Genomic DNA, 20,546 nt, shown 5'->3' with positions numbered 1-20,546 from the left:
CATGATACTAACATTACTTGGGAAGACTTGAGCACTGAATTGTTCCCTATCACACCATGATGTATGACAACATGTAGATCAGATAGATATAGATAACAGCAAGCTATATCGATAGATAGATAGATAGATAGATAGATAGATAGATAGATAGATAGATAGATAGATAGATATAGATTTAAGCAAGCTCTTCTCATTATGGAGGTGGATAAATAAGAGGATCAAAGGGAAAGAGCTGTGACCTGAATTTACCAAGACACACTCCTTTCTTCTGGAACTATTTGCCATGACCATAGTCAAACATACAGATCTTGAACTGACCTCCTCAGTCATCTCAGGACTCATCAGTGACCCCTCCCCACCTCTGTTTACTGGAAGACTGTCATCCTCATATCAAGCAACTGCTGACCATGACAACAAATACATAACTGTCTCCAGTGGATTGGAACCAAAATTGCAGCAGGCCAGTGTTTTAATTCTTCTCTCTACCTTCTCAAACCTGTACTTATTTTTGAAATTTTTAAAAATGAGAATAGATTATGAGCTTCCTTTTCTGAATAGTTTCTTTTTACATCTGTATGTATATTCTCTGTTTCTTTTATTATGTGTTAAAAATTACAATTTGGGTTTTATGAGGCCACACCTTTTTCACACATCAAGGTAGTTCATTTGTGGTTAATCTTAAAATGTTTTCATGGATCATGCATATAATTAGAAAGGTACTTAAACTATGACAGAGAGCATAAATTTAAAATAGCAGGTTGCAGAATTCAGTAAAAGGATGCACACAATAAATAAGAGTGGGGAGTTGCTAAGGTGGCTGATGAATTATATTTGTTTAAATAAATCTTCCATTGTTTAGGAGGGAATGATGATTGAAGGTAGAACTAAAATACAGGACTGCATTTAGTATTTGAAGTAGCTATCTATATCTAGGGAATTTGGGGAAAGTAGAGCAAGAAATGTAGAATTAGAGAATTAGTTGTGGTTGATTTTAGATACCCATCAGCTTTAAACTCTAGCATCGAGATTAGATGTGAGGAAAATATATCTCACTTTGGCTCTTTAGGTCAGCTCCTTGGGTCAGGGATCACTTCTATGTAATGTTTAGTGTAATAGCGTCTGGGTTGATGACTTGGTTTCTAGGTGCTGGTAGAGTACAAATATTAACTGCAACTCCCCTCCTAGAGCTAAAAGAAAACTCAGGCATATAGTCTTCTAGCCCCCTCTGCTGCAAAGCACGCTGGTGCAGGCTAATCTTGGTGCCCTCTGCGTCCCCCCAGTCCTGAGCCAGGACCTGGAGGCTGACATGAAGGAGATGGAGTGAACAAGATGGATCTAGGAAGCAGCTGAAGACATAGGGCTCCCACCCTACCTCTCTCACTCCAGGCACCCCTGGCAGGGAGAGGAAAGAAGAACAAGGTGGTGAAGGTGAATGTGTCTGAGGATGATGAGGGAGAGGGTCCAGTTTAAGGGATATCAAAGCAGAAAACTGTGGGCAGCCAGGAACTTTAACTGTGCTTGGCGCTGTTCATCATCTTGTGGCTGTGCATGTACAAATGCTACTTAACTGCTAGTACTGCAAATAATAATTTTTTAGTAGAGGAGATCATAAATAATTTTTGAGTAGAGGTGGTCTGTCTCCTTTAAACTCTGTCTTCATCTTGTTTCAACATATACTTTAGCACTTTGCTTCATGCAGCCTTTTCTTGACTCACCGCTCCTGCACTTCTAATTTTCCAGACATTTCCTTGAAATGCCTTTATTTCACTTAGACTTACAGAGAGTTCCCAGTACCACCATCACTGGGCCATTTTCTATTTTGTGCATTTGTACTTCTTTGGCAACACTGGATGCAAGCTTCTAGAAGCAAGGATCGTGTCATTTATGCACTTATGCCCCATAAAAAAATTCTAATATGATAACTCTGCAAAGCTCCTGTTGATGACACAAAAGGCATGTTGGTGGAAAGAGGAAAAGAAGTAAAACCAATACAGCACCAGATGAAGAGATCATTTCAACTCAAAAAAGGAGGGGGGGGGAAGGGGGAGCATGGCAAGCTATGAAAAGAATGCAATAAGACAACAGCAAAAAGTGTGATCTAATAGGCAGGCCAAAGAGAGGATTAACAGTGTTAGAATTCATGGGTATAATATGCATGCTTGGAAATTAATGGCTTGGTAACAAGTGGTATAAGTTGACATAACCCCTTTGATGTCAATGGAGTTATGGGAATTTACACTAGCTAATGGTTTGGACTTAAGTGTTTTATTCTTCATTTGACACATAGTTTCACTCACCCATCGCCTATTAATGTTAATGAAAAATGCACATTTCAAGCACTCAAGAGTAGTCCAAAATTGTATTCATTGTTATAACTGACAAATTAGAATCTTTGTTCAAACAACTTGAATTTACATTCCGTGTTAGAGTAGGAAGAGCTCCTGAAAAATGTATAAGCTGACTATGCAGGCTAACTTAAATTTGCAGTTGTACAGTGTTGACTCAGAGTTAAATTTAGTAGCACTTTGCAAAACTAGTGGAAAGTAGAACATTTGTTCAACATCACAGGCTTTCAAATGGTTGAGCTAAATATAATGATGAGTATTTAGTCACAGGTCAGGCACAGTCATAATGCTTAGAATTGTTTCCATGCATTGATCAGTCTAATTCTGAAGATAATTTTGTGTTGTATTATAAACTGGATAAGTCTCTAGGGAAACTGTGGACTTCTGAGTGTAGAATAAGATGAATGCAAAGAAAGAAAATGAAACATCTTGCAAGCTCTTCATGGACTTGGTTGTCAATTAAGTCAGCAGGAGTCTTTTCACTGACTGGAGCTGTTCCTCTAAGTTGCTAAGCACCTGGTGTGAATTACTCACCTCCTTCAACTTGCTTTAAAATTGGCACCTTATATGATAATTCCTCATCTACCTTAACTGGACATTGATAAAAAGTTGATTTAGAGATTTGTAGGTTATTTTCCCCAAAGTGGTCTCATAGCTGCTAATAAACTAGGGGCTAGATTTTCAAACAGAGACATGTGCAAGGCATCTGTGCGTACCTCACTTACTTACAGTACAACCCTGTGTGCTTAAATCAGGTACTTGCAATGATGGCTAGTAGGTTGTCTAAATACTCATGGCCCTATGCAAGTAGCTGATTAAAATACACACATTGGATGAATGCTGTACATACACATGTAGATATATAATTGTACGTTCCTTTCCTCCAAGCATGTACTGGTGCTTTAAAGATTAAGATCTTCAAATGTTTCATTTAAAATCATAAGTTCCTCTAAATTTGGAGCGTGTCTTATCTGTTTTCTATGAGGAGCTTGATAGAGAGATAGGAATGATCAAAACTGCAGTGTTTCTAGGATCGGGTCATTGTACATGGGGAATGGATCAATGTTTTTGCCACTAGGATGGAACAGGTCATTTTCCCAGTGTCACCTTGTTTAATTTGAAATTTTCAGTACATAGTTCCACTCCATCTCTGCCTTTTTTGGGGGAATTATTTGCCATGAAGGTAAAAAGTTGAGGACTTCTTTTAGTGAACTTTGTATCAAACATACATTGAAAGGCTCCTTTTTTAATCCTCTTCATGGACCATCCACTCAAAGATGGCACACAGCATAGCCCATATACTTAGTCCGAGTTTAAAGCAATGTTTGTATCTAGATGGCAATATCAAAACCTTTTGCTGCACTTCTTGGAAGTTTCTGTTTGGCACAGTACATTGGTAGATGTGAACAGTCTCTTTAATTTAACCTTCTTTGGATGCTAATATCATTTTTTTAGATCCTTTTAGGGCAATTTTTAGATAGAATTTTTCTTCCAGTACCTGTATATTTAAAGCCTCAAGTAGCTTTCAAGGCATTAAAAAGTGAAATGAGTTCAGCTGCAAATGTTACTTGAAAAGAAATGATCATTACTGTCTAGGTACAGTACATCTCTGATATATTATGAAAATGGCTACAGAGTCCTTTCAAATTTGTTATTTAGCAGATGACTTGCTGACATCTGTATCTGCACAATTTATTATGAATAATTTAAACCATGGAAAGCAGCAAGTGTGACTGAAAAAAAGACCAAAAACTGCTAGAAAATGCTTTAATGATCCCTTTTCCTGCTTATAACTTTAAGATCAAACACAAAAATGCAGTTTAGGATTGCTACATACTGTACAAGGAACCAGAAGAGAGATGCAAAGCTGAGCTCTTTGGATATCTCACCTTTCAACTTACCTGTTTGTAGTCAGTCTTGGGCAAGGTGTAGACATTAATAAGGAAATATTAAACATTTATCTTACATGTTTTGACTTATCTCTGCAGGATCATTTTGTAAGCAATTTATGTTTCTGAAGAGATTGTGTCCCACAACTGTGGACATATTACATGTCACTCAGGTATTAATGCTGTTGTTTTGGCTTGTTTTTGAAATCACTGGGCAAGTGAGGCAACTGGAAGAATTCTTAAGCAGCTTTGAAGTACATGTTATTTAAGGTACTGGAACTGGACAGTCAGTGTTAGAGCCCTAACAATAATTTAAACAAGTTTGATAACTTCGTAATAAGTGGTGTTTTGAGATAAAGATACATGTTTAGATAAAGATAATCTGACTTGATGCTTTATGTTATAAGCTAATTGCCTGTTCCGGCTAAGGAAGAGGTAAATTGTAGGGAAACCACTTTACAGAGTAGCTGGTCACTAAGACACATCTCAGAGATGTTTACCAGCAACTCTGGGTTTTTTGGAAGATTTTTTTTATTACCATTAGTTTTTGCCATTCTTGCTCTTGGTAGTGACCAGCTGCTCTGTAAAGTGGTCTCACTGCTTTAAGTGGGATTACTCCTGTGATCAAGTGGGTAAGGTCTGCACAGTGAACCTCCGAGTAAACAAAGGGGTAAATTCTCCTGAGCCTGAAGAGCTTAACCTATTCTATTCTTAATCCTTATAATACAGGTTGTGTAGCCAGTAACTGAGTGTATTAATCTGACTACCTTATAAATCAGTAACCAGCAACCTTTCCGGTCTGATGTGGGCTGGGGAACTTTGGCAGTACACAAACAGCTGGGGACTTCATCCAAGCCCCCACAAGTACTGGGACAGGGCAGTGGAGAACTGCACCAGATCCAGGCAGCTGAAACCTATGCCAGAGCCACTGCCACTTTTCTTTTCTCCCATGCCCCCTCAGCTGTGGCTGGGGATTATTGAGGGGATCACTGACCTCCTAGGATGGAGCCCTAACATATTGAGTTTGGGTGTGAATAGCAAATCCTTCTACCAACTGAAAAAAGAATGAAAACTTAGAGATGAAACTGCTACAGTCTTTTTTTTCCCCTTATAAATTCTGTGTGCCTAGAGAATGGGGCAAAAAATAAAGGTATTCCAGGTTTTGGTCCTAAATCGTGACAAAACACCAGCATTCTCTTCTGCTGTTTCTAACCCCTTTTTATACTTGTTCAGATTGTGCAATTTACCCCTTCCATACAAACATTTCTCTAGTCTGGGCCTTGGTTTCCTCATCTGTGGGCATGTCTGCACAGGCATTTGATCCAAGATCAGTTTACTTGCAAGTAAATTACTTGCAAGTAAATGCTCCCAGGCAGGCATCTACATACACATGCACTTGGCAGCAGATTCGTTGCTTTTAGCACCAAAGTGGTGCCGCTTCATGCAACCCTGCAATGGGCCCCTGCCACCACTGGGGGACCTCCAGGCTTCAGCTGCAGCTACCGGTAGCTCGTGGCCTTCTTGAAAAGGCAGTGCCACTTTCTGCACCCTGGCCAACCACTTCCTTGGGCAGGAGCAGCATGCACAGTGCAGGGGCAGCACACAGAAGCTCTCTGCCTCTGCCTTCCCATGCTATGGCTGCTTTAGTCCTTGCCCCTGGCAATGATAACAAGTGCCCTGGGCTCCTTCTAGCCCAACATACTGACCACTAGCTGACCCATGGCCATCTGGGCCCTCCTGGCAGCCCCATGTGCAGCAACCGTCTGCCTGGCTGCAGTGCACCATACCAGGACTACCACCACCATACACCTGCCACCTGGATCCCATACAGCTGGCTGGACCCTGGCAGGGATGCCAACCATAGGCTGCTGGATGCCACTGCAGGGGCCACTCTCACCCTCATGGGCCTCCAGCTCAGCCATCTCTGGGCCCGCTGGGTCAGCCAGGACTGGTGGCTGTAGACCCGGAACAATGAGCAGTGGCTGGAGGAGTTCCAGATGACCTGGGCCACCTTCCTGGACCTCCTGGAGCAGCTCTGGCCACACATAGAGTGTCAGGACACCACCATGTGGTTGCCATCCCTTCCTGTGGACACCCAGCTGGCCTTCACCCTCAAGATGGCTACACTCACCAGCTTCCCCTATGTGGTCCATCTCTTTGGGGTGGACAAGGCCACTGCTGGGGAGGTCATTCTGGAGGTATATGGCACCCTTTAGAACATGATGGGGCACATGGTACTCCATGTGCATGGCCCCCTGGCAGTGGTGGGGTTCCATGCCCTGGGATTCCCCCAGTGCATAAGGGCCCTGGATAGCTGGGTGCTATGGTGGTCCCACCCCTCCTCATCACCAGTCACACCTACCTACTGCTGCCCTGGCTCATGTGGCCCTACACTGGCCAGCTGGACCCCTGCCAGGCGCACTTTAACCAGTGCCTGGGCCAGACCCACACCCTGGTGGAGTGCACCTTTGGCTGCCTCAAGGGACACTGGTGCACCTTCACCACCCATCTCGAGTTTGCTGAGGACAGCTCCCCTCCTCCCCCCCGTTATTGTCACAGACTGCATGATGAATAACAGCTGTGAGGCCTGGAGAGAGCTCTTTGGTGAGGCCTGGGTGAAGGAAGCATGGTGGGTGGAGGATGCCCAGCAGTGGGAGCACCACCTGCAGCTGCAACAACAGTGGCAGGGCCCCCTGCCAAGGTCCCGGGTGAGCCACACATCTGCCAGCAGGGGCCAGGACACCAGGTATGAGAGGCACTGGCAGACCACCTCCCCTTGCACTCCCACCTGCCTCCCTCCCCAACAAAGAATCCCCTTTCTTCCCCCATGCCACAACAGAGCCCCTCCACCACCCATCCCACCCACCAACAATAAAACACCATCTTTCTTGTGCAAACTATTTACAATGATCTATTTTGTATGCTGCCCTGGTGTGGGGGGCCATGGGGTGGGGAGGTCTAGGGGGAAGAGCCCAAGGACAGGCAGCCAGCACTTCAGCCTCTGGCAGTTCCCCCCATGGGTGTGTATGCTGTGGTGAGCCCAGCAGGTAAGTGCTTTGCCCAGGGGCGATGGTGGCTGGTGGTCATCTGGTGCAGGCAGCTCCCACTCCAGCAGCCAGTGTCTGGGGCCAACAGGGCCAGTGTGTATTCCTGGCCCTTGCAGGCAGCTCTGGCTCCATGCCCACATGGAGCTGGGGTGAGTGGTGGGCCTGGGCTCAGGTGGGAGGGCTGGGTGGCAGGGAACCCAGGGCAGGGGCTTCTGGCAACTGGAGGTGGTGCAGGACCTCCTCCCAGGCCCATGCGGGGGGACCTCCTGTTGGGCGGCAGATGGCTGCCAGGGGCCGGGTGGGACCAGGCTCAGAGTCTGGGTCAGAGGTGGCAGAAAGGCAACTTCCAGGGCCAGAACAGTGTCTAGAACCCAGTGGTCATCACCCATGGCCTGCACAGCTGTGCCCAGGATTGCATTCTGCTCCCACAGTGACTCCACCTGGTCATGCTCCAGAGCCAGGAGCTGCACCTGGAACTCCTGGTCCACCCAGTTCTGTGCCTCTTCACACCAATCCCTCACCTCCTTGCACTGGTCCCATGCATTCTCATGGGCAACAGCCTCTGCCCATCAGGCCTGTGTGTCCACTAGCCTGTCCTACGACACCATCACCAGCTGGTCAAGGAGGATGGTGTGGTCCTGGTGAAGCTGGCACATCCTCAGGGTCCCAGCTGTGGGTGATAGTGACCCTGAGGCCTCTCCCCTGTGTGCAGCTGCAGGACCTCCAGAGCCATGAAAAAGAACCTGTGTGTGAGAGTTTGCAACATTTCTGATATAAGAAGCTCAGATAAGGGGCTGTGCACTGCCTCGCCTCTTGGGGGTCAGGCACACATGGGTGCCTAGGCACCATGGTAAGTTGGCTGGGCATGGCTGGGCCCAGGGAGCTGCCAGCTGAGATTCCCTATCCCCACTCACTCCCCAGGGGCAGGTGAACCACTGGGTGCTGGCCAAAGGCATCTGGCCTCTCCAACCCTGTTCCCAGGCTAGGACAGGCCAGACTTCTGGTAGCACCTGCTGTCATGGCTTCAGGCCCCAATGCCTCCCCCTGCCCCCAATTCTACAGGCCAGCCACTCTCCTGAGCTGCTGGTGGAGGCTACATCCAGGGAACTCAGTGAAATGGGCTGCTGCAGACCTGAGAGGGCCTCCCCCAGTGATATGTCACCCTCCCTGTAGGATGTGGATCGTGATTATTATCCTTCTCTGCAAATGACTTTACAATCCTTTAATGAAAAGCACCTTGTAGGTACCAAGTAGTTAATTACTAAATTTTCTCTTCTATTAAAAGATATTTGATCCTCTAGTCAGAAAACAAACAATAATGTCATGAGTTGTATATCACAAATAGCAAATATTCAAAGTGAACAGTTTATGAATAATCCTTAGACTGACATTTGCTTGGCTAAGCAGTCAAAATATTATGAATAGTAAGCCATAGACAAAGTAAAAAGGAATACATTTGTGAGAGAGTTTATTTTCAAAGAATGAATTGACCAGGTTAACATTTCATAATTTGTTGGTTCTGTATCAACAGATCTAATAAAATTAATCTGATATTTAAAAAGGGATTTTATTAAGGATCTCAGAAGACTGTCTTGAAACCACATTCTATATTGTATTGCCTACTTTCTGTTAGAATTTGTTAATTAATTTTACTATAGTGCCTTATGCCTCTTACAGAAATAGATTCTATTTACCAGAGTTGTTGTTCCATTTGAAAAGGTCTCTGAATATGATTCCTTATCTAGTCAGTAGAAAGTTCGCTATCCCACAGAGCCATTTTTAATCAATTCAACCTTCCATGGAGAGCTAAAAGTGCTCTTGATTTTATTGTAATATGTTTCACCACCCCCACTAAACACTAATCCAGATCCAGAGTCAAAAGATCACTTTGTAGGCTTTTCCCTTGAAGTTAATAAGGCCTGTATGTTAGGCCCCTAGCAAACCTGCTAGTGAAGCCACCACAGGATCTGGTGCAGGATCCCCACAGCTATACTTTCTGCCATGCTATGGTAGCAGGTGTGATTGTGGGATCCAGCATCAGATCCCATTGCTCCTTATCACCAGTGCAGGGAGAGTTTGGGATCATGATTCTGGGTTTCCCCTGAACCAGCAAGTACCAAGCTCTTGCAGCTGGGATCCCTGTCAGCCGATGGGAGTGGTGGAGAACCCAGATCATTTAACAAAGCTCCCAGCCACAGGTGCACATGGTGTGCTCCCAGGGCTGGGCATCCCATCAGGTGACAGGATTCCCAACAACAGAGACACACCACACAGCTGGAAGGTTATTACACAGTTTTGGTGTAATAATTTAGTGGCTTATTCTTTGTTTTATCACACCATTAACTGCATTAATGTGTGGCCAGGTATCAACTTGAGACATGATTAACTGGTCAATAACATCTTAAGTGTAATGTATGCCAGGGGCCTTGGAGTATCATTGCTGGACTTAGACTGTCACGTTTTTTGGAACAAGGTCTACCTTTTTGTTCTTTGTTTATACAGTATCTTGTGCAATGGGATCCTGACCCCAGCATGGGCTCCTAGGCATGATAGTAATACAGAATCACAGTAATAATAGTGATAGGCCCAAGATTTATTGAAACAGACATTTCTGTGCAGATAGAATTCAATACATTTCTTGCTTGTTAGTCTCTGATGGAACTGAATTCTCTTCTTTTGTATAGTAAGTGATCAACCATTTAGGTAGTGATGCCAGAATTGGTGAAGCCAACCTCTCTAGTAGGCTGGTGGATGTCCAAAATACTATCAACCAACAGTTCAAGCTGGCAGTTGTCTATCGTGATCCATAGCCTGCATTTACTGTAAGACGTCAATTTAAATCAATAAGTAAATAATCTTATAGTTAGTACAAGCATACTCTGGCTAAATGCTTACCAAACCTTAGCATTCCCGGTGTGCAGATCAGGCAACTTGTACTTTAAAAACATGAAAGATATATATATTTTTAAGAATCCTCCCCCTTCACATACCACAGTAGAATAATACTCAGCCCTATGTAATTCAAGACTGACCCAGTCAAAATAGAGGGCTGCAGTTAGCTAATTGAACAACGGTTTCTTGCCTTCCAATTAGATAACAAAATCTTCGAGTCACTCTGCAAGGTCCCTGCCCAGCGATTCTATATTTGACCTGTTTTGCACCAGAATTAAAACTTCTACAGGTTTAGTTGCTCTAGGCCAGCCTCCCCCTCTATATGCTGGCCCAGTGTCCTCCAGGAAGTTACAGGCTACTTTCTGAAAATTGCACCTCAGCTTCTGAACCAGGATTTCATAGATTCATAGATTCATAGATGCTAGGGTTGGAAGGGACCTCAATAGATCATCGAGTCCGACCCCCTGCATAGGCAGGAAAGAGTGCTGGGTTTAGATGACCCCAGCTAGATGCCTATTTATCCTCCTCTTGAAGACCCCCAGGGTAGGGGAGAGCACCACCTCCCTTGGGAGCCTGTTCCAGACTTTGGCCACTCTAACTGTGAAGAAGTTCTTCCTAATGTCTAGCCTAAATCTGCTCTCTGCTAGCTTATGGCCATTATTTCTTGTAACCACCGGGGCGCCTTGGTGAGTAAAACCTCACCAATTCCCTTGTGTGCTCCCATGATGAACTTATAGGCAGCCACAAGGTCACCTCTCAACCTTCTCTTGCGGAGGCTGAAGAGGTCCAGGTGCCCTCGTCTCTCCTCATAGGGCTTGGCCTGCAAGCCCTTAACCATATCAGTGGCCCTTCTCTGGACCCTCTTCAGGTTATCCACATCCCTCTTGAAGTGTGGTGCCCAAAATTGTGCTCAGTATTCCAACTGCGGTCTGACCAGCGCCCGATAGAGGGGAAGTATCACCTCTTTGGATCTATTCGTCATGCAACTGCTGATGCATGATAAAGTGCCATTAGCTTTTCTGATGGCTCCGTCACACTGCCGACTCATGTTCATCTTGTAGTCCACTAGGACTCCAAGATCCCTTTCCACTTCTGTGTCTCCAAGCAGGTCATTTCCTAGGCAGTAGGTATGCTGGACATTTTTCCTTCCTAGGTACAACACTTTGCATTTCTCCTTGTTGAATTGCATTCTGTTGTTTTCCGTCCATATGTCCAACTTGTCCAGATCTGCTTGTAGTTGTTCCCTGCCCTCCGGCGTGTCCACTTCTCCCCACAGTTTTGTGTCATCTGCAAACTTGGACAGAGTACACTTCACTCACTCATCCAAGTCGCTGATGAAGACATTGAAGAGTATCGGTCCAAGGACCGAGCCCTGCGGGACCCCACTGCCCACACCCTTCCAGGTCGATACCGACCTGTCCACTATGACTCTCTGGGTACGACCCTCTAGCCAATTTGCCACCCACCGGACTGTGTAGTCATCCGAGTCACAGCCTCTTAACTTGTTCACCAGTATGTTGTGGGATACCGTATTGAAGGCCTTCCTGAAGTCTAAGTAAACGACGTCAACCCCTACTCCTGCATCCAGGCGTTTTGTAACCTGGTCAAAAAAGAGACTAGATTAGTCAGGCATGATCTACCTGCTATGAACCCGTGCTGGTTTCCCCTTAGCATAATTTTTCCTGCTGGGCTCTCGCAAATGTGAGCCTTGATAATTTTTTCAAAGACTTTGCCTAGGATGGAGGTGAGACTGACTGGCCTATAGTTGCCTGGGTCCTCCTTCCTCCCCTTCTTGAAAATGGGGACCACATTGGCCCTTTTCCAGTCCTCTGGGACCTGGCCCGTATGCCACAAGTGTTCAAATACTCCCGCCAGTGGCTGCGCAATGACATCAGCCAGTACCTTCAGTATCCTCGGATGGAGCTCATCCGGGCCTGCTGACTTAAACGCATCCAGTTCCTCCAAGTGTCTCTGCACCATCTCTGGGTCTACGCATGGTAGTCTGGTGCCTTGCTGCTGCCTCTCTACAATCCCAGTGAGAGCTTTGTCTTGTCCCTTGCTTAGGAACACTGAGGCAAAGAACTCGTTGAGGAGTTCAGCCTTGTCCCCCCTGTCCATCACATATTGAAATCTTCAATATCATGTTTCAAAGTGAAATACAATTTATGGTTTATTTTAATCGAATGGAAATATCCAGGAGACTTTTTAATGATGTCTCTTTAAATTCTAGTGCCTTGATATAAGACATTTTAATTAATTGGGAGAGCTCTCGATTTTGGATTAGGAACAGAAAGTAATTAGCTTATACTTTGTCACACTGGCAAAAGAGCAGCACTCCAGAATGATCTTGATTAAACTAATAAACAAAATAGGCCTGAGATTATTTTTGTCTCATTCATATGTGAAAAGAGATCACCAAAGTTGCTAATTTCTTCCTTTGTCATAGGATGATCCCTACCATAATCCTCATTAAGTAATACTGGGAGCATCTACATGGGATGCTTTACTGCACTTTAGACTAATCTTGTGGGGGAAGAACTGCCAGAGGCAGTGCTAGAGAAGATAGAGCACATGGACTCCCAGGAAGGTGGAAGCTGGAAGCTTGTGACCTCTGGCAGCAAGCAGAGATCTTCACCTCCACCTGCAGTTTGTCTGGAGAACAGATATGCAGCCCTAGCAACAGAGAGGGAAGAGCATGCAGAGGTGACCCGAGCAGGGTGTGGGACCCAGGGCAAATCAGCCCATGCAGGTCCCCGCCCCTGCTCTGAGCCCTGGACCCAAAGAAGCTGGTGCTGCCAATGGCAGTGGCAGTGGTAGGGGACAAGGGGGTAGCAATTGGTTGGATGTGGACCCACTGCTTTGTCCAGCTCTGTGCTGCTGCTGCTCTGCCCCGCTCCGCAGGGCCCCCAAAGCATGGGGCCTGGGGCAGTCACCCCGATTCACACCCCCCAAGGCAACCTTGGGAGCACATTCTATTGGTGGAGGAGGACAGGCCAGGCCTCACCAAGGTGGGAAGGATTATACCAATCACCACCAAGAAGAAGCGGTGGGTTGTGGAGGTTGGAGACTCATTTCTGCAGGTGACTATGTTTGACCTTTTCCAATCATCTGGGACCTCTTCTGTTAGCCAAGAGTTTTCAAAGATGATGACCAGTGGCTCTGCAACCTCATCAGCCAACTTTCTCATCACTTTTAGGTGCATCCCATCCAGCCCCATGGACTTATATATGTCCAGCATTTCTAAATAGACTGTTCTTTCACCACTATTGGCTGCTCACCTCTTCTCCAAACTGTGCTACCTGGTGCAGTAGTCTGGGAGCTGACCTTGCCTGTGAAGACTGAGGAGAAAAAGGCACTGAGCACATCAGCCTTTTTTGCATCCTCTGTCACAAAGTTGCCTCTCCCATTGAGTAAGGGACCCACACTTTCCCTGATTGTCCTCTTGCTACCAACCTGCCTGGTACACGGAGAAAAACTTGTCAATGGTAGTGGCAATCTCCTCCTTGGCCACAGGGGTTAGGCACTCATAGCATAGGCAGAGATATCCCTCCAGGCCATGACACACATTACAGAAAAGTGTGGGCTTGCCTAAGGTGCTGTCAAAGCTCAGGGCCCCCTGCCAGGTTCTCAGCTGCACTCAGGGCACCATGGCAATCAGCAGCAGCAGGGCACAGTGGGTTGAGCTCCCCTCAGAGTGGTCAAACAGCTCATCATAGTACACCCAAGTGACTGACCAGGAACATGCCTGGGGTGCAGGCCACACACAGCAGGGGCTCTGGCTGAGGGTGCCTCTCTGGAAATGGCCACTGGGGGGTCATCTCCATCTTTGTCACACTGGCAAAAGAGCAGCACTCCAGAACAAGGTGCCCAAAGGTGCATTTGACCAGCATGCAGCTCTGGCTCAGGCACCTGTTGAAAAGTGCCTGGAGTGGGTCTAGCCAGTGTAGGGGCACATGAGCCATGGCAGCAGCGGGTAGGAAGGGTCCCTGATGAGGAGTGGGAAAGTTACATCACCCAGCTGCAGGTGTCAGACAACTGGCATGAAGTGGATGCTCTCTACCAGGGTTGACAGGATGGAGTTCCGAGTATTGTGAGTGTTGCCAGCCCAGCCAATACAGATATTTGTGAAGGCACCCTGGTGGTCCAATTTGGTCTGCAGCATGATGGAATGGAAGCCCTGCCAGCTGTAGTAGGGGTGGTCTGCTCAGAATGGGTAGGTGATGGTGGGGGGGGGGGTGTCCTGTCGAGGGCCCTGATTCACTGTGGGAAGCCAAGTGCTTGGTAGCCTGCCACCACCTCCAGGGGTGGTGACCTGGAGCATGGTGTGGGCCTGCACATCCTGGAGGGCACTGCAGACCTCCAGCATGGCCTTTTGGTGGTCACCTTGCCCACCCTGAACAAGTAGCTAACATCACAAAGGCTGGCAGGTGTGGTGAGTTCAGGAGGGTGATAGCCCCATGGGAAGGAGTGGGTGCATGGTGGTGGGCTGGCACTCCAGGTGCAGACTGAGCTGAGCTGCTGGACTGGCTCCTGGAATGTGGCCTGGGTCATCTGAGTCCAGCCACTGGTTGTTATCCTGGGTAGGCTGGAAAATATGGTGCCACTAGTCTCAGCTGCCAGGGTGGGCCCAGAAGTGGTGGGGCCAGAGCCCCAGGAGCTTATGGATGGTGGCTGCTGTGGCATATATGGCAGTGTCATCAGCATCCCTTCTGGGGTCTTGGAGACAGCCCTGGGGCTGGTAGCTGGTGGCCTAGGGGTGGCAGGGCACATGCTGGGCCCTGAGTCTGGGTGTGTGGCTATGTGGCAGCATGGGGCAGATGAGGTTGAGGCCCACCAGGGCCAGGTGGGGTTCAGTGCAGCTGTGGAGTACAGCAAGCACAGCAGTTTGCAGTGCTGGTCATTGCTGCCAGGGCTGGGTGAGGAGCATTCATGGTGCACTGGGCACAGGCTCAGGGGACAGCATCCTGGAGAATTGTGCCAGCAGGCTGCAGAGTGCCCCTAGTACCCGGGCAGTTTTGGCCAGACCCTGCAGCTCCCCCTAGCTGCTTCAGGGAGGAAAAGCAGGACAGGAACAGCCCTGGACCAGACTGCTCCTGTTGGGTGCAAATCTCCTCCTGACAGGGTGCATGTGTACATGCTTTCCTGGCCAAAGCTTAATGCACCTGAATTTACTGCATAGTAAGATTCAGGCACATTAATTGCACATATAGATGTACTCGCTTACTGCCAAAGCTGATGCCCCTAGTCTTCTAACACTTTGATCACTACTAAGTCTACAATAACCCCTGATTCTTTGCTGTGAGGTATTCTCAGAGTTGAGGTGTATTTGGGAATCAGCTTGAAGCTATGCCTTTTATACTTCTAAATATATCAAGGCAATATATCAGATGCCTTGATTTGCTTGTACTGTGCTGCATGCTGGGGTTTCTGTGGTGTAGCTGATGAATGATCTCAGTAACCAATGAAGCCAGTGAATAGAAAGCAATGGATGGAGGAGTTTGTGTGGGAGTTGTCTTTCATAAGAAAGAAAGAAGTCTTTGGTTCTAAGGTATAAATTAATTTGTTTGCTCGGTGCTTGGTGGTTTGTTTGTGCAGTGGGGTGCAGTTTGTACTTTACAGAATATGTTTTGGGGGTTGAAGGTTGTAAGCAGGCCTGGCTCACAGGGCAGTGGCTTCTGCTCCCCACACCCTGCCCCCAGTACTGAGAGGCTGTGCTGATGATTCTGACATAGCTCTCAGCTCCAGCTTGTGCAGGCTGATGCCAGGCAGTGGTGGGGAACAGGAAGGAGCAGAACCTCTAACCCAAGGGACTGGCCCAAGCCTCCCAGACCCAAGCAAGCACAGCTGGGGCAGGGGGCTTTGCTCCCTCTTGCCCCCTGGCACTGTGCAGCTCAGCTGCCAGTGCATGCAGACGTAAGCTCCTGCCTGCCTGTGTCAGCTGAGCCAGGCAGAGTGCAGGGGAGGGGGATATGGGGAGGCTCCCCACAACTGTGCCTCCTCAGGTCTGGGGTGGGGGCTGGGGCCAGGTCTTTGAGCTGGGGGCTTCTGCTCCCCCCCGCCCCAGTGCTGAGCAGCTCAGGTGACAGTCCTGGCATGACTCTCAGCCATGGCTCTTGCTTGCTCATCAGTTGAGCCAGGCAGTGGCAGGGGGCAGGGAGGAGCAGAGCCTCTGCCCTGTGGGCCCAGCCCCAGTCCCCCAAGGCCCAAGCAAGCAAAGCTGGGGGGGCCCTGTGTTCCCCCACCTTTCCCCCCTGCCATACTGGCTGGGCTGACACAAGCAGGGAGGAGCAGGCCTGAGAGCCATTCGGGCTGTCAGCCAAGGCAGGCAGCATCCAGAGGTGGGGAGCAGAAACCTCTCAACTCTTCAGCCCAGTCCCAGCCCCTCCGCCCCAAGAAAGCACAGGGCCACTGTTGACAGAGCCACTGGTAGGGGGAGTGGCTGAGGAAAGAGGTCCCGCTGAGAGGTATGTGACAGCACCCCCTGCCTTCTGGCCTGGCAAATTCAGGCATCTGCATGCCACATTCCCACCCAAGAGTAAACATGCCTTCTGTTCAAACTCTGCAGCATAGAGAAACCTGGGGAGATTGAATTGGTTCCACCTTGGGCTTTTGAATATTTCTTTCTAACCCTAGGGAAGCCCAGAGGGCTCCCCTGGGCTAAGTACAGACAAGAAGGCAGTTACATTTTCCTTCATAGGTAAAGAAGAGGTGACTAATGCAACAGTAAATGAGACCTGAGTTTTAGCCACAAAGAAGATTCATGGATACAAAGGCAGTGGAATGTATGTTATTATTGAATGGTTACTTACTCTATGTGAAGGAGCATTATACATCTACCCTAATCAAAATAGGATCAGAGGAGGAGAAAGTTGAGGCATAGTGGGTTAGGATATGGGGAGATCGTGGGGAAAAGGACTTGGTGGTGGGGGTCCACTACAGACCACCACACCAAGAGGAAAAGCTAGACTTGGAATTCTTGAGGCAGCTCTCAGAGGCCATACAATCTAGGGATGTGGTTGTCATGGAGGACCTAAACTACCCTGACATCTGCTCGGAGGAGCAGTCAGCCAAATCCAACCATTCACGTAGGTTCTTAACCTGCATGCTGGACCTTCACTTAACTCAGGACGTATACTGTCCCACTAGGGGGAGTGCCTTACTGGACTTGGTGTTGGCTACAGGGGGTGACCCAGTAGGGGAGCTGCAGGTTTGTGGTCACCTTGTGGACAGTGACCACTAATCAACTGAAATCAGCATACAGTGTAGGGTGGGTAAGATAACTAGTAGAGTGGAAGTTCCTGACTTTAGGAAGGCTAACTTCAATGTGCTTAGGAGTCTAGTCACTGATGCACTGCAGGATAAGAGTATTGGCAAGATGGGAGTCCAGGAAGGGTGGTCGTTTCTAAAGGAACTGATCCTTTGGGCACAGAGGGAGACTATCCTAGTACGAGGGAAAAGGGGGGAGGAGCCAAAAAACTTCCTTGGCTAATCAGGGAAATCCAGGGGAGCCTAAGGGCAAAAAAGAGGCATATAGGAAGCAGGGGGAAGCTACCAAGGAGGAGTATACCTACTTGGCCTGCACTTTCAGGGAGGCAGTTAGAAAAGCCAAAGCAACCACAGAACTGAGGCTGACAACACAAATTAAAGACAACAAAAAGTATTTTCTTAGGTATGTAAGGAGTAAAAGGAAGGCGAAGGGCAGCATAGGACCCCTACTGAACAAGACGGAGCAATTAGTGACAGACAAGGGTCACAAGGCTGAGCTATTCAATGAGGTTTTTGCGTCGGTGTTCCTGAACAGGGCTCAAGATAAGTCTCCTAATATGTTCTTAGATGGGCTTCAGAGGGATACCAGCCCACCAACTGTTGACACTGACTTGGTAAAGAGTTACTGGGATGGACTGGATGTGTTCAAGTCAGCAGGACCAGATAAGCTGCATCTGAGGGTACTGAAGGAATTGGCCAGGGTCATGGCAGAACCACTGGCACGGCTGTTTAAGCACTTGTGGCACTCAGGTCAGGTTCCAGAGGATTGGAAAAGGGCCAATGTGTCCCTATTTTCAAGAAGGGGAGGAAGAAGGATCTGAGTAATTATAGGCCAGTCAGTCTCACATCCATCCTTGGAAAGGTCTTTGAAAAGATTATGAAGGATCATATTTGTGGGATCCCAGAGAGAAAAATAATGCAGCAGGGAAATCAGCATGGATTCGTAGCAGGTAGATCATGCCCGACCAATCTGGTTTGGTTTTATGACAAGGTCACAAAATGCTTAGATGCAGGATTAGAGGTGGATGTCATTTTCTTGGATTTTAGCAAGGCCTTCGATACAGTATCTCATCCCATTCTCATAAATAAATTAAGAGACTGAGACGTAGATATTTACATGGTCCAATGGATGGCAAATTGGTTTAGCGGTCACACCCAGAGAGTGGCAGTAGATGGCTTGGTATCGACCTGGAAGGATGTGGGTAGTGGGGTCCCACAGGGTTCATTCTTTGGACCTGTACTCCTCAATATCTTCATCAGTGACTTGGATGTGGGTGTGAAGTGTACTTTGTCCAAGGTTGCGGACAATACTAAATTGTGGGGTGAAGTGCACACTCCAGAGGATAGGGAATGATTGCAGGCAGACCTGGACAGGTTAGAAAAGTAGGAAGTCCACAATAGGATGCAGTACAACAAGGACAAGTGCAGAGTTCTGCAACTAGGATGCAAAAATATCCAGCACACCTACTGGCTGGGAAGTGACCCTCTCAGCAGCACAGAATCAGAAAGGGATCTTGGAGTCATAGTGAACTCCAAGATGAACATGAGTCTTCAGTGTGATAAAATCATCAGCAAAGCTAACTGCACTTTATCATGCATCAGCCAATATATGACAAATAGAACCAAGGAGGTGATACTTCTCCTTCATGCAGCATTGGTCAGACCGCAGTTGGAGTACTGTATCCAGTTTTGGGCACCGTACTTCAAGAAGGATGTTGATAGACTTGAGAGGGTCCAGAGGAGGGTCACTCGTATTGTTAGGGGCTTACAAGACAAGCTGTAGGAGGTGAGACTGAGGGACCTGCATCTCTTCATCTTCTGCAAGAGAAGGCTGAGAGGTGATCTTGTGGCCACCTACAAATTCATTAGCAGGGCACAGGAAGGGATCGGAGATGTTCTGTTCATCAGGGTGACTCTTGGGGTAACAAGGAACAATGTTCACAAACTGACAGAGAGCAGATTTAGGCTAGATATCAGGAAAAACTTGTTCACAGTAAGGGTGGCCAAAATTTGGAATGGGCTTCCAAGGGAGGTGGTGCTCTCCCCAACCTTAGGGGTCTTTAAGAGAAGGCTGGATAGACATCTGGCTGGGGTCATTTGACCCCAACACTTTTTCCTGCCTAGGCAGGGAGTCAGACTCGATGATCTGTTGAGGTCTCTTATGACCCTAGCATCTATGAATCTATGAATCTATAAAGAATTGCCTAATAGAGCTCACAGAAGAAGATCCAAGGACTAGAGATGAAATCGGAGATGGTGATACAGCTCAGATAGGGATTTGGAGATAGCAGACAGGCTAAGCAAGAGAAATCTGCATGCACAGCACAAGGTTTGCTGACAATGGCTAAAAAAAGGACCTGGAGAGTGAATCACTGGAGCATGTGAACATGATGACCCTGAGTAACTGGGTGGAAGCAGAACTGAACCAGGTTTTCTGCACCAGAGAACAAACAGGGGAACAAGATGGCCTGACATTCTTGTCTGCTCCAGAAGATCAGAAAAGCTATCTCCACAAGAATGGCAGAAGAAATAATACAGATAGACATGTACTGAAGCCCGAGGAGAAATTAATATGATGTACAGAAAATTGTGAGAGAAAACTGAAGATGGAAGGCTATGGTCCGCATAGAGAAGGAGGAATGAAAGGGAGAGGAGCAGGGTTTCATATCTAAAGGGAGAGGCAGATAGATCTATGTGTTGGGGGCATGTCTTTGTTAAAAAGTCTACTTTTCACCAGGATGGACCCAATGGGTAGAGGGGTGTGCTTACTACCAGGATCAAAAAACTGACTCATAGATCTGAGAATGAAAATAATCTGATGAGAGCAGGGAAGAATCCTGTAAATCCAGGAGGCCTTTATGTTGGGACAAATAACACTGCCACATGTCTGCTAGAATGGATCACGGTTAACTACATGTTTAGCGTACCATGCTGATGCTGAGTAAAATGGTCAAAGAAATGGAAACTCAGAGTTTCATTGGAATTATTTTGTTCCATAGAGAAAGAAAGTGGTATGATAAGAAAATGATCGACACATGGTTCAAGGATTAGTGGTACAGAAAGCTTTTGGGATATATGAAAATTGGAACACAGGGCTGGACGGCCCC

This window comes from Alligator mississippiensis, chromosome 2 (genome assembly GCF_030867095.1).
Source record: "Alligator mississippiensis isolate rAllMis1 chromosome 2, rAllMis1, whole genome shotgun sequence".
Classification (NCBI taxonomy): Eukaryota; Metazoa; Chordata; order Crocodylia; family Alligatoridae; genus Alligator; species Alligator mississippiensis.
This window is presented reverse-complemented; position numbering follows the sequence as displayed.